Here is a 14710-nt window from a genome sequence, read left to right as displayed (position 1 = left end):
AATGCACTAGGGTACACATTGGTGTGTGCTACCTCACAAGGGGCTCAGTACGGGGGTTGCCATTATGTCCAAAGGGAGTGGGTAGGATTTTAGCCATTCTAAAGCTGACAAATTTGGCCGATGAGCTATCACTGAATGCCAATATCAAACAGGCCAAAAACTGACAATATGTGCTATATATCGGAGCAGTACAGATGATCCAGCGGTCTTTCATGAAATCTCTAATGAGCTCTCACACTGGCCTCTCCCGTTAATGGTTTGTGGAGATTTCCACATAAACCTCCCTGTCGAATGGTCTTTGAAAGGTGACTGGGTATACAAGGGGCGCAAACCAAAGATATATCGCTCCCTAAGAAATATGGGTCTTGTACATGGACTTGTTGACAGCTGGCAGACATCCAGTACCACTGACTCGGGGTATACCTTTTTTTCTACTCCACACCGTACACATGCAAGAATAGATTATATTTTACTATCAAATTCACTTAAAAATAACTGCCAAACTGAGAAATTGCCCCGAGTATTATCTGATCATAATCCCCTTTTGTGTACCTTAACCGTTAGATATGCAAAATTAAAGCCTACTGTCTGGACATTTGAAAAAGCTCTATTGAGTGACCAGAAGTACTGTCTCCATATGAGAAATTGGATCCCCAAATTCCTAGACGAGAATATCGTATATTGTTTGGGACACCTTGAAAGCCGGGATTTGGGGAGAGACTATGCAGTACTCATTTAGTGCAAATAAACAAGAAAGGGAAACCTTGCAGAGTTTACAGGACGAACTTAGGCTAGCAGAAGAAAAACTGGCCAGTGCCACGAGTGGAGGAGACACAACCATAGAAATCTCCAGCATCCTAGTTCAGGTAGCAATTGCTAAAGCACCCATCACTAACATCTTTACAGATAAAGCAATTCGGAAAGCCACAACACGAAAGAAATTAGTAAACTAAGTTAATGAGCAAGTGGGCCACCAATTAGCGGTTCGAATGCGACAACAGACCAACTCTAACTTAATCGGGGAAATTAACAATCCGGTGGCAGGGCAATTAAGGGACCCAGAACATATCGGAGAAGCCTTTTGGCGGTTTTACAGAGATCTATATAGTGAAGATGGTAGGGGGGGGACGTTGTTGAAATAGAGAGATATCTAGAGAGTGGTGAAAGTGTAAGATTAGAGGATGATGATCAGAAGGTATTGGAGGAATCCCCTAGAATAGCAGAAGTCGTAACCGCTTTTAAAAGTCTTCCAAAAGGGAAAGCCACTAAACTAGATAGTATTCCTTCGGAGTTGTATGGTATATTTTTAGAACAAATCAAGCATATCTTAACTGACTTGGTTATACATATAGTCTCTGGGGGTCAGCCTCCCAATTCTTGGTCCAGCGGTAAAATTGTTATTTTACCTAAAAAAAAGTAAACCTCCAGAACATCTAGGATCATACCGCCCCATAACTCTTATCAATGCAGACTCAAAAATGTATTCAAAGATCTTGGCAAACAGGGTTGCACCTATAATACATAAGGTGATTGCCAAAAGCCAACACAGCTTTGTTCCTGGGAGATTAACAATAAATCACATCCAGAGAGTTATCACTCTCTTTGTCGGAACGTAGACTGCAGGAGACCCTATGGCATTGATCCTTCTGGATGCAGAGAAGGCTTTCAATAGGGTCTCCTGGCAGTTTCTCTGGAAAGCAATGGCATTGGTAAGATTCCAAACTAGCTTCATTCAGGCCATACAAAAAATGTATGTTAATCCCAAGGGCGTAGTATTGGTTAATGGAAGCTTAACTAAGTAAATTGCTATCTCCCGAGGAACACGCCAGGGCTGCCCATGCTCACCACTGCTCTTCGCAATATATATATAGATCCTTTTATCCGCTGCCTAGAAAAGAACAACGAAGTAGCTCCTATCATATTACAGGAATACTCCAAAAAAACATGAGCATATGCAGACGACATTGCTATAGTTACTACTGACCCTACAATAGCAATGCACCCCATCGAGATTGAAGCTAGGAAATGTGGCCTCGTTTCTAGCTACGCGCTCAATCTAGGGAAGATGCAAATTGTCCTGAACCAAAAAAGTGCGATGGACAATCCTAGAGTGGTGAGGAAAGCGACATACTTGGGAGTTACCATTTCCTCTGACCTTGAGGAATTGGTGGATATTAATGTTAAACCAATATTGGGCTCAATACAAAAAGATCTACGACGCCTAGATAACCTCCACCTATCCATAATCGGAAGAGCAAATGCAGTGAAAATGGTTTTCTTTCCCAAAATCCTATATTTATTTAGGGCAGTTTGTCTCGAATTCTCCAATCAGTGTTTTACAGCAGTTGAGTGCACATTTTCTAGATTTATCTGGGCATATGCACAACCCCGGAGAGCCTATAAATATCTCACCCTCCCTAAGGATAGAGGCGGGTTAGCTCTCCCCAACCTAAGAAGGGACTATTGGGCGTCCGTATTACTCTACAGCAGGGAGTTACTACAAGATGAAAGAAGTGCAGATGAACATACACCATCTATATTTCAGCTGCTTTTGGGGAACTCTAGCCGAGATTATTTGTGGAGGAATGTACATGATAGCTAGCACAAAAAAAGTTAGATTCAAGACTTTGTACAGTAGCTTTAAGGTATGGAAAGCTGTAATATACTAGGAATAGGACACATTTTACACTGTACTCCTGTAATGAACAATCCAATTCTTCCACTAAGTATTTTCAGGGATAGCTGCATAAACAAATGTCACAGGATAGGAATAACTCAGCTAGGATACATGTTTACAACACAGGGGATTAAATCCTTTGAAGTCCTGAAAGAAGAATTTCATCTAATTTGGCTGAACTTTTTAAAATATCTTCAAATCAGGGACTTTTTGCTACGCAAGCCTCGGGGGAGGACATTAGGGGAAAAGTCAACCCCGGTTGAGACAATTATTCACTCTAGGGACCACACTATCAGCGGAGTCTACGCTTCTTTGATGGCAATATTCCCGGATGATTTAGATAAAACATCACTAAAGTGGCAAAGCAAACTTGAGATTTCAAACGAGGGATTTTTATACACCTACCAGCTAGAGCAAACCATTCTTATTTCCACCAAGCTTCAGGCACAATTTTATAAAACCTGTTTCTTTCTATACTATACACCAGACAAAATCGCTAAGTGCGGAACTGGCAAAGGGACTTGCAGTCCAAGATGTAAATTATTCAATGCCGACTCTATTCATATCTTCGCCTCTTGTTCTGCACTAACATTTTTAAAACAAGATATAGAGAGGTTCTTGACGTCCGCCCTCTATAGAGAGGTCACTTTGACAAGCGAGGTAATCTTACTAGGGGCAGACGATCCAGACAATCCCGGCAGTGGCCATGAGCTCATATTTGTCGCAATGTTGGTTTTGCTGCTATGCATCGCATCTGCATGGTTAGACACTATTGCACCCTCATTTCAGCAGTGGTTAGCTAGGCTATTGGCCATACATAACATTGAGGCAGCCATTTACAAACGGAAAGGTAAACCGCGCCGCAAAAGGGGTCTGAGAATCTGGACTCCTCTCACACAATGGCACGCCATACAAAATCAGTAATACAGCGGTATGATACTATCCACATGCTCTCAGCTTTCTTTAAGGTTTTCTAACTAGCTTTCCTGGATATCTTTTTGTAGCTTTTCCGCTTTACTTCCTTTTTTTCTTTTCTTTTTCTCTCAGAATAATACACGTGATTTTGGAAATTGTATGCTGAAAATGTTTTATATGATTGTTATATAATCATGGTAAATCAAAATGTAATACTGTTGATGACAATGTGTAGTATGGTTTACCTGTCCGTCACGGAGGGGGGTAGGTGTTTAGGATTTTGTAAGCAATGGTTAAAAATCTGAATAAAGATATTTAAAAAATAAATAAATACAAATTTTACAATAAAAAGAGCGTGAAAATGAAGCTTGTGTGTGACTAAAACATGGGATTAAAGCTAGATAGAAAAACATTTAATGGTTAAAAAAAATATTGTGCAAATTGCCAGGCCAGTTTATGTTTAAAGTATTTTATTGAAAGAGTACAGAGACAGATAAGGAAACATTCAAGCAATTGGATCAGTGCTGTGTGCCGAGGGGCCCATCTGGAAGTAGTGCTCAGGATCCCCAGGCCTTGTAGTGGGGGCCCTGTCGGCTTCGCTCCTGTATGCTTAGTCTTGAGTTAAAGAACACAGATAGGAACAAACCTATACCCTTCCTTTTTTGGCGAAACTACCCCCCCAACTCCCACCCTTACCCTACCCTCCCCGCCCTCCCTCCTCTCCCTCCCCGTCCAGTGCCTTATGTAGTTTAATGTGTGTATGTCTGCCCCCGCCCCTCCTCTCAAACTCTGCCCGGTGCAATAGCTGGTAAACAGTGTGTTCTATCGGTGGTGTAAGCCTCAGTAATCTCAGGTATCTCGGGCATGTAAGTTCCTTGAATTCTGTAGCTAGGAGTGCATGAAATGGTTGCCCAGCTCTTCAAATTGTTCCACCTCCCCGGTCATCATGAGTGATAATTTTTCCATGCCCAGGACATGCCACAATCTGTGTAGCCAACCCGTAATGGAAGGGGTAGTGGTTGTGCGCCAGTGTATTAGGATGTTCTGGACCGCTGAGCCCAATGATATGGCAATTTGCCTACCTCTGCGTGATTTCAGTGGGTACATTAAGCCATTAGGGAGACCCAACAGGACATATGCCGGGAGGCGGGGCATCTCTATTTCAAAGTGAGTATGAATCTCATCGATCACCTCCTTCCAGTAGGGATGTAGAAGTGGGCAATCCCATAAGACATGTGTCAGTGTACCTATTTGCCCACACTCGCGCCAACAGGTGTTCTCTATATGCCGATTCATCTCATGCAGCCGTTCCGGGGTGTGATACCAATATGTGGACACACTTTGGTAAATGTTTCGGTGAGGCCTATGTGGTAAGCGGAGTGCCTTGCGCAATACGAAATCTGGTCCCATTCTTTATGGCTCAGCGTCCTGCCCAGTTCCCTGTTCCATCATTCTCTGCCAGGGATAAGAAAGTGGGAAGGAGGGGGCTGTAACATCTCATAGAGATCTGTAATGAGTTTTGCGTCTGAAGTGCACGTCACCAACCATTTCCCGTATGGCAGCAGTTTCCTGTCTGCCGACTCCCTCACGTGTGGCTGTAGGGCCCAGTATCGCACCTACCAGTATCGCATCCTGTCCGTTTCGGACAGCTGATAGTCCTCTTTGAGACTCTGAAAAGGAAGGACCCCGTCTGCACCATACAGTTGAAAGAGTGCCCTGCAACCGGTTGTCCGCCAGTGCGTGAAGGCTTCCGGTTCCGTCCCCGGTGTAAAGTCCGGGTTGTCCACGATGGGCGTGAACTGAAAGGGGAACGTGGTGAGGTCGTGGTTCTTGTTGGTAGCATCCCACACTCTCAGTGGGACCCGCGTGACATAAGACGCGTATAGGTTCGGAGGGCGGTGTGATCTATGCAGGAAGGGTACCTCCTATAAGGGATGGCCCGCCACCGCCTGGTCCTGGAATAGCCAGTGCTTGTCTGACTCCCACCTGCTCCACTCCACCAGGTACTGCAGCTGCGACGCCTGAAAATATTTGCGTAGGTCTGGGATACCCAGTCCCCCTGACTCAGGCGCTAACGTGGTGAGAGCCCTTTTCATCCGGGGTTTGCGGCCTTGCCAAACAAAGCGGGATAAGTCCGCCTGTGTCTGCTGGATCCAACCCTTGGGTGGCTGTAGCGGCAATGCCCGGAACAGGTACAGGATCTGGGGCAAGACCGTCATCTTGATCGCCGCTATCCTGCCGAGCCAGGATATTGTGCCCTTACCCCATCTCCCCAATTCCTCCTTGAACTTCTTTCCCAGAGCCGCATAATTAACAGTCACCATCGTCTGCAGTGTGGGTGCCAGCAAGATACCCAAGTACTGTACTTCGTGTGTCGACCAATGCATGGGAAAGAGCCCCTGCAACTCCTGTCTCGTTGCGGGTGTCAAAGAGATGTCTAGTGCTGCTGACTTCCCCATGTTCATTCTGAATTCCGCCACCCTCGAAAAGGCCTCTAGTTTGCCAATACACGCGGGCAAGGCACGTCTCGGGTCCTCCAGTGCCAGTATCACATCGTCTGCGTAAAGGCTGACTGTATGGATATACCCTCCCATCCTCACGCCCGTCGCGTCTGGGTTCTGCCGTATTCTCTGGGCAAATGGCTCCATATACAGAGTGAAGAAGAGTGGGGACAGTGGGCACCCCTGTCTAGTGCCCCGTTCAATGGCAAACCGCTTAGAGCTACAACCGTTCACCCGCATCACTGCCGACGGGAACCTGTAGCAGTTAAACACCAAGGAACGAAATTTCTCGCCTATACCCATTTTCTCCATCACCCGTTCCAGATTAGGCCAGTGCACTCGATCGAACACTTTTTCAGCGTCGACCGACAGCAACATCCTCTCTCCAGGGATCCGGGAGGCCTTTTCCAAGATGTGTACTACTCTCTTGGTATTATCTACGGTCTGTCTCCCAGGCACAAAGCCGGCTTGGTCTGGCTCCACCAAACCTGGGAGGTGTAGTGCTAGTCTAGCTGCAAGGATCCCTGTGTATAGTTTGAGGTCTACATTTAAGAGGGAGATCGGCCGGTACGAGCTGCAGTGGGTCCGGTCCTTTCCCGGTTTAGGTATGACCGACACCGTGGCTTGCGAGAGATCCGGTGGGATAGCCCCTGGGGCGGAGAAGGAGTTAAACAGTCTGGCTAGAATGGGTGCCAGTGTGGTGCTAAATGTTCTGTAAAAGAGTGTGGTGTAGCCATCAGGGCCCGGTACTTTCCCATGCTTAAGTCTAGAGATGGCAGCAATAACCTCCTCGGTCCGGATCTCTTGTTCTAAGTACTCTGTTTGCTGTGGTGCTAGGGATGAAAGGGTGACCGTGTTCAGATAGTCCTCCGGTTCCCGCAACATCGGACTCTCCCCCCGCGTACAGCTCAGCGTAGAATTGGCGAAAGGCTTCAGCTATCTCGGCGTCGTCGGTGACCATCAACCCGTCACCAACCAAAATCTCTTTTACCCGATGACATTGGTGTGCCACCCTGAGTTTGTTTGCTAATAGACGACCACATCTGTCCCCTCCCGTGTAGTAAGCAGATGCAGCGCCGCGTATTCCACTCTGTCCAAGTCCAAGGTCGACAGGAGTTTCCTCGCTGCCTTCAGCTGCCTCCAAATCCTGAGGGCCCAGTGCGGCGATGTACCTGTTCAAGTTCCCTGACTTTTTGCGTGAGTTCTTCCCGTTTTAGCCGCCTTTCCTTGTTTTCCGCTGAGGAGATCGGGATGAATTCTCCCCTCAATACTGCTTTAAGTGCTGCCCATTGAGTCGCCAGCGGGGTGTCAGCGTTGTCATTGTGAGACTGGAATTCCCCTATCGACTCTATAATGCGGTTCACCACTGTTTTTTTGTGTGCAGGAGAGCGTCTCTGAGGCGCCATACCCTGCGATGAGCCGGATCCGACGGTAGAGCGAAGGTCCCAGAAACCGGCGCATGATCCGAAAGAGAGAGGACACCTATCTCAGACGCCGCGGCTAGATCGCGGACCGGACCGGTGACCATCAGATAGTCTAGTCTTGCGTATGTCTTGTGCGCATGCGAATAGTAAGAGTAGTCCCTACCTGAGGGGTGAAGCCAGCGCCAAAGATCGTGAAGATCCAGGTCAGCCAGTTGCATCTTCCCCGCTTGCGACAATTCCCCAGTTTGTGGGTGACGCTGAGCCGACCTATGCACCGACGAGTCAAACACCATGTTCAGATCCCCCCCTTGAATGATGTGTCTGTCAGGTGACGCTGTGATGTCCACTAGTGCAGAATGAAGGAAGCGTTCTTGATGCTCGTTCGGGCTGTATATTGTCCCAATAGTGAACGCCAAGGCCCCCAGTTTGAATCTATACGCTAAAAGCCTCCCTTTCTGCTCTGCGAATTTGTGTAAAATCTCTCCCCTGAAGGACCTAGACACTAGGATTGCCACCCCAGCTGCTTTGGTAGTGTTCGAGGAGAAGAACTGTGTGGGGAAGTTGCGTGACCGCAGTCTATGGCAGTCACGCGTCAGCAGATGAGTCTCCTGTAGAAGACAGATGTCTGCTTGCGTGCCCTCCAGTAACGACAGGACCGCTCTTCTTTTAGTGGGATTATTAAGCCCCTTGACATTTAAGGTCACAACTTTAAGGCCCCCCATGGGTGAGTGAAACAATGTGACAGAAGCAGTGGGTCAGAGACACTGAGCAACAGACCGTGAGCCAAACGGAAATGAGAGCCCCGTCGGGGCAGTGCGGATGCATCAAGAGCACTGGACGGACCTTCCTTTCCCCCCCCACCCAGCTCCCCAGTCCCCTGTCCCCCAACTCCCCAACTCCCCCCCTCCCACTCCCCCAACCATCCCTCCCAACTTCCCCTTCACCCTCTCCCAACCCCCTAGAACCTTCGAACGTATAGTCCCAGTCATGCCCCAACCGGACAAGTCTGTGGTATGGTACCTTAGTGGACGTCCAGCCACACGCATCCTCCGTCCCGCTCCCTCCCCCCTTTTCACGCCCCCAAGCCTGCAATAACAGCAATGCTATGTCGTTCTCCCCCCGGAGCAGTCTTACGCTGTCAATGCGACACCTCCATCAACAGCTGAGTCTCTGGATACGTTTTGGATGGCGCTCGCCATCTCGGCTCTGATGGTGGGTGAGCCCGGCCTCCGTGACGTGGTCGATGTTCTGCGCCTTGAGACCCTTCGCCAACCGTCATCAGTGGTGCGTCTCCTTCGTGGCGTGGTCGATTCCTCTTCTTCCGCTGTGAACCCCAATACTTCACACGTGTCCTGCAGAGACCGCAGCTGATGCGTCTCGCCATTCCATTTGAAGATGAGGCGGAAGGGGTTGCCTCAAGGGGTAGGGTGCTTGTGCTGCCTCAGAAAGTCTGTCGCAATTTTGAATGCTTTGCGCTTTTGTAGTGTGATCGCGGACAGGTCCTGATATAAAGCCACAGGGTGACCACGGAACGCCAACAAGTGCTTCTTTCGTGCCTCGGCCATGATCCGTTCCTTCAGCGGGAAGTCGGGGAGGAAAGCCAGTATGTCCGGTGGTGGGGCCGCTGTGCGCCGCTGGGGTCCCACTCTGTGCGCCCTGTCTATCCGTATGGGAAAGTCTGTAGCCTCTCCCAATATGTCTCTGAAGAGCTCCCGCAAATAACCGGCCACATCTGTGCCCTCTTCCGTGGATGGTATTCCTCGGACCCTTATGTTGTTTCGTCGAGACCTATTTTCCAAATCCTCATTGTGCGCTTGAAGGTCCAGTTGTTGATCTGAGGTGCAGCACTTCCTGCTGTAGTTGTACAATTTCCTCGTCCTGCCGCTGCGTAGAGCTTTCCACTGTGGCCACTCTCTCACCCAAGCCATCTACTTCTCTACGCACTTCACGTACCTCTCCCGCTACTTCCTGTTTCAGGGCCTGGAAGTCGTCTCGTAACGTGCCAAAAAGGGATTCCAGAAAGGACCTAGTGACTGGGGGTTCCCCGACTCCTGCTGACTGTGAGTCTCCTGCCGAGCTCGGCGAAGATAGATTCCTGTCCCCCCTGGCCTGGGTCCTGCCGAGCATCTCAGGGAGCGTGCGATCATTCCTCTTGCTGCCCTTCTGTCCCGCCATTTCGTCCACGGGCCCACCACTCCGCTCACGGGCCACTCGCCGGACCAATGCGCACGGCACAAGCTCCGGCCTCTACTTCCCGGCGGAGGCGTGCGTTCCAACCTGAGGTGTTCTGTACCCAGCCAGGCAGTGTCTATGTTTGTACAGCTGTCTGTGCCTTAGTCCCAGATGACTGGTCGGTGCTCCAGTAGTGTCCAACCGTCTGTGCCATGAGCCCTAGGCGTGGAGGGGTCGCTGAATATCTTGTTGCCACCTCCGCAACATCTGAGAGGAGGCCCCACAACTGTTGAGCGCCCGGGCTACTGGGCCTAGTCCTCCATGCGGTCGGCGCGGGCCCCTACGCTGATTCGCCGCACCTATCCCTTTCAGCCCCAAGTGGCCCTCCTCGGCTGAATCAGTCTTAATCCCCTTGGCCGCCCTCGGTCTGCACTGCTATAGCGGCAGCGGGCAGGCACCCAGGCCTGGGGATCCCTGTGCGGCAACTTCTCCTGCGGTCTGAGTCTGGTGTCCCCTCTAGCCGGACCCCGAAGCACCGGGTAATGCCTCCCTTTGCCCCGACGTCAGTGTCCTGCTCCGGCTTTGTTGCGGCTCTCAGATGGGGCCCCAATCTCTATCTCTCGGGCCGTGCGTCCAATCCCACACCGGCCGGCCTCCGCTCCCCCGCCGGGGCACACTCGCTGTAGGCCGCTGTAGGCTGCGGCCTCGAGTTATGGTGCAGCTGACCTCCAGGGCAAAGGGCGGGCCCTCTACGGCCCTCATCGGCTAGAAGAGGCTGGGCTGGGCCAGAGACCCTGGCACAAGGACCACGTAAGTAACTGTCTCTGTTGTGTGCCCACCTCGTGAACACCCCTTACCACCGAATGGCTGCTGCGGCTACAAGCCCTGCACTAGTGGGGTTGGACAAAAATATCATCAACCGAACACTGGATGATTATTTCCTCAAACCAGCCGTAGATGGTAACAAGGAGCTTTTGTTAGCCGAGAGGAGGGCAGACCGCCGTCGTTCTATTGAGCGCATAAAAAACAGAACATTCTCAGAACCTATAATGTCTGTTTCTTTAGACGACGACCTGATCAGCACCCCAGTAGACAACACCTTACTGACTTGCAGCGTACCCTTGCTCCTCCAAGAATGTTTAGCTCCGGCACTGTCACCCACTCAAACTCAAGAAACCACCCCTACAGTGACCACTGAACATAATAACATCCCTAAGATCCTAATATCCCCTACAATAAGGCCTGGTAAAGTCGTAAGAGGCAAAAGCTCGAGGCTAGTGACAGATAAAACGCATGGGCCCCCTCCACCTAAAAGAAGAAGGAAAACCATAACAGCTAACAAGCCCAAAACAAGTCACACCGAGTTTGGTAAAAAGAAGAACACTGCTACACTACCATTAATGGGAGTCTCTGATACAACCCAAACCATAACAGTTAGCCCTACTTTACCGTTATCTCTACCTCAAGCATCTACAGACTCAGAAACTACTCTTATCCAGTTGGAGGAGGACTTGCAACCCGTCACCCCCAAGTCGCTTCTGGACAATATTGAGTTGATCATACGTAGTTACATGCTTGCTTTGTCAGACAGATTTAAGGGGATGGAGGCACGTCTAGGTAAAATTGAGGGGGATTTGACTGTGTTAGGGAATTTTGTACGCCAACAAGGACAGTCTAAAGTACAGCACCAACAAGTCATCACAACAACCCAACCCCTCTTAAAAAATACTGTGGGTCCCACACCGTCTAAACCTAGCACAAGTAATAGCCAGGCAGCTGTAGCAGCTTCAGCCACCCCTAATTCCTCAAATGTGGCACCGAAAGCACTTGGCGGTAATACCTGTAAAAACTCTCTAACAACAGCTTCAACCTCTACACAGGGTAAACTTACTACCTTACTACCTCCTAGCAAAACAACCACTCCCGCAAATATTCCATCTAGGGAACCAAGTACTCTCCCGGGAAGATCCCCTAGACCTGAAGGGAAGGAGAATAACTGGGGAAGAGGGGGCCAGTCTAGGACACCACCCACAGAACTTCCCCCAGAAGCATTACCGTATGTGGTCATACTCACTGGGGTCCCAGAACTGCCCAATGGTAAAAGTGAGGGATACTCACAATTAAAAAATAAAATAACGCATTGGCTCTCTCTTTATAGACCCAAACCCATTGCGATAAACGGTGAGATAGTCCATGTCCGGCGCCTGTCCTGGCTGGGGGGCAGAGCAAAGGACATTGGTGGCGATGTCGTGGTCATAAATTTTAGAGACAAGAGAGCCGTACAACATATCCTGAACTGGCCTTACGGAAATGAAAAGAACTGTATAGTACCACGCCCCCTGACATACTTTTACCCCAGATCCACTGTCTTCCCCCCACAATACTATAATAACAATACCTTTTCCTCTTCCCAGTTCCCTAACATCGAGTCCGCTCTAAACCCTGTATACATGCACCAACTGGCTCCACCACCAGCTATACATGGGTGGAATACCATTCCTTTTAATCATAAAACAGGTTTTAATGGGAACATGTCAAATTTGTTACCATTCACGCCCCTAGAGCTTTCCAACAGGTTCACGGCCTTTAGCGGCCTAGAGGACTGTGATTGATGTTTAAGGAATGCAGAAGCTATGGGGGATGGGGTAAGTGCTTCATGTACTTCAAGGTCACCTGAGAAGCTAGGGGGTCGCTGCTATGATAAAAATTCATATATTGCCCAAACCATTGCTGTTAAAAACAGTAGTCCCCCTAAAGCACCACCCACAGCGTCTTCTGGGGATATCGAGGTGCCCTTCATACCCCTACCAGATACAAGGCTAGTCAATAGCGATACATCCGAGCATCGGGAGTCAGATGCAGTGAGTACTGTGGGCCCGGTGGTGGCAGGCGCAGTGTTGCCTACTTCAACATCCACCCAACTAATCAGAGAGTCTGTTACTTGCCCTGCCCTCAATGACAGTGTAAATTTAATCTCTTGGAATATTGCAGGCTTGACAAATAAGCTACGAGATCCAGTATGGCTATCATTTATTAGAAAATTTAGCATTGTGTGTCTCCAAGAAACCTGGATAGAGGATAATAATGTTCATATGGAGGGCTTTCTAAGCTTTATTACTCCAGCAGTTGCCTCGGTGGCTTGGCCATCTTCATTAACCAAGGTCTGCGATGTAATGTAAGCAACTACCATAGTGTAAATTTGAATTTACAGAAGATTGATTTAAAAAATGGCAAGATTGTGTTGACACTGGTTAATTTTTATAATGCTAACAGTAGTAATGAAACTTGCAATATTGCCTCCCTAAATGATATTCTAAGCAAAAATGTTTACAATGTATCACGGCATTTGTTGATAGCAGGCGATTTTAACGTTCAACCATGTGGTAACCCAGCTAGTACGCCAATGGGGTCTTTAGGGTGTCATAATGAGGAAGGTTTTCACTTCTCCCATAGTAGGGGTGGCAAGAACCTAAACGATCTAATGAATGAGCACAGTTTGACTGTAGCAATGTCGTTGGTCCCCGATATAAAAATCTTTGACACCCCAACCTTTAAAGGGCACGGGCAGGGTTCCTTTATCGATCACATATTAATATCTCCAGATGCTGTTCAATGGGTCTTGCATTTCTCTATTCTCACCAGTATATACAGTGATCATAATCCCCTTGTTATAAACTTGGGTGGACCATTTATTGCAAAACGTCAGTCACGCTTCGATCATGGCATGTTAAGGTGCGTAAATGGCAGGCGTCGCATTAGGTGGTCAATGGTAAATCAAGATACCCTGTATTCTAATATAACCAGCGCATGTGAAGAGGAGCTGTCCGTTTGTCTTTCATCTGATTCAATCCCCTCGAACATTTTGTCCAAATTCGAGGGGCTGGTCGCCAAAATTGGTTCCATGCTCACAGCGCCAACAAAGGGTCATAGTGAGAATAACTCTAAATGGTTTGATCATAACTGCTCAAAGGCAAGCAGGGATCTGAAACTTGCATTAAAAACTAAACCAAGAGATCGTGAATTGATAAAAAATCTTCGCATGGCCTATAGGAAAGTAATAGCCATTAGAAAAAAGGAAATTAAGGCAAACATTATTGAATCCCTTTTAGACCCATCTGTGTTGGGGAATAGCAGCAAGTTCTGGCAAATAATTAACAAACCTGTGTTTGAAAATCCAAACGACACAGCTATTGGAACAAACATCCCAGAGGGGGAGTGGGTGTCCCATTTCAGTACAATTTTTAAGAGCAATGAGCAACGGGAAGTCTCTGACCTTTTAATTCCAACTGCGACTCCACTGTGTTTCACAGTACAAGAGACCGTTAGGGGAATACAGGGTCTAACTACCAACAAGGCCCCGGGTCCGGATGGATTGCCGCCGGACCTGTTTAAGTCTAGTATCCCTTTTTGGGCCCCGGTTCTCACGGCTGTAATAAATGCAGCAGTGACAACTGGATGCCCAAGAATTTGGGGTCTTTCGACTATAGTCCCCATTTTTAAGAAGGGCGATCGCAGTAGCCCGTTATGTTACAGGCCAATTTCTTTACTGAATTCAGTAGTTAAAGTGGTAGGGGGTGTAATTCTTAACAGGTTATCTACCTGGGCTAAAGAAAATAATATTCTTTCACCCATACAATACGGGTTTAGACCAGATCATTCGACCATCACGCAGTGTCTGAACCTATACCTTATTCTAAGTAAGTATACATTGGCAAGACAAGGCACTGTCTACATGGCCTTCATGGACCTGTCGTCCGCTTTTGACTGTGTAGACAGAAGCCTACTATGGGCCACTCTGCTGAGAATGGGTGTAGAGAGGAACCTTGTTAATTTCCTCGTTGACCTGCATACAGACACAAGGGCGAACGTCCGTTACTCTCAAGACCTTAACGTAACGGATGAATTTAAAATAAATCGGGGTGTCCGACAAGGTTGTATCTTGGCCCCTTTTTTATTTAACCTGTATATAAACGAACTGGAGGAATTTCTTTTACTTGTAGAAGCAGATTACCCCTTAGTCG

The sequence above is a fragment of the Lissotriton vulgaris genome, chromosome 3_1 (assembly GCF_964263255.1).
Source record: "Lissotriton vulgaris chromosome 3_1, aLisVul1.2, whole genome shotgun sequence".
NCBI classification, from domain to species: Eukaryota; Metazoa; Chordata; class Amphibia; order Caudata; family Salamandridae; genus Lissotriton; species Lissotriton vulgaris.
This window is presented reverse-complemented; position numbering follows the sequence as displayed.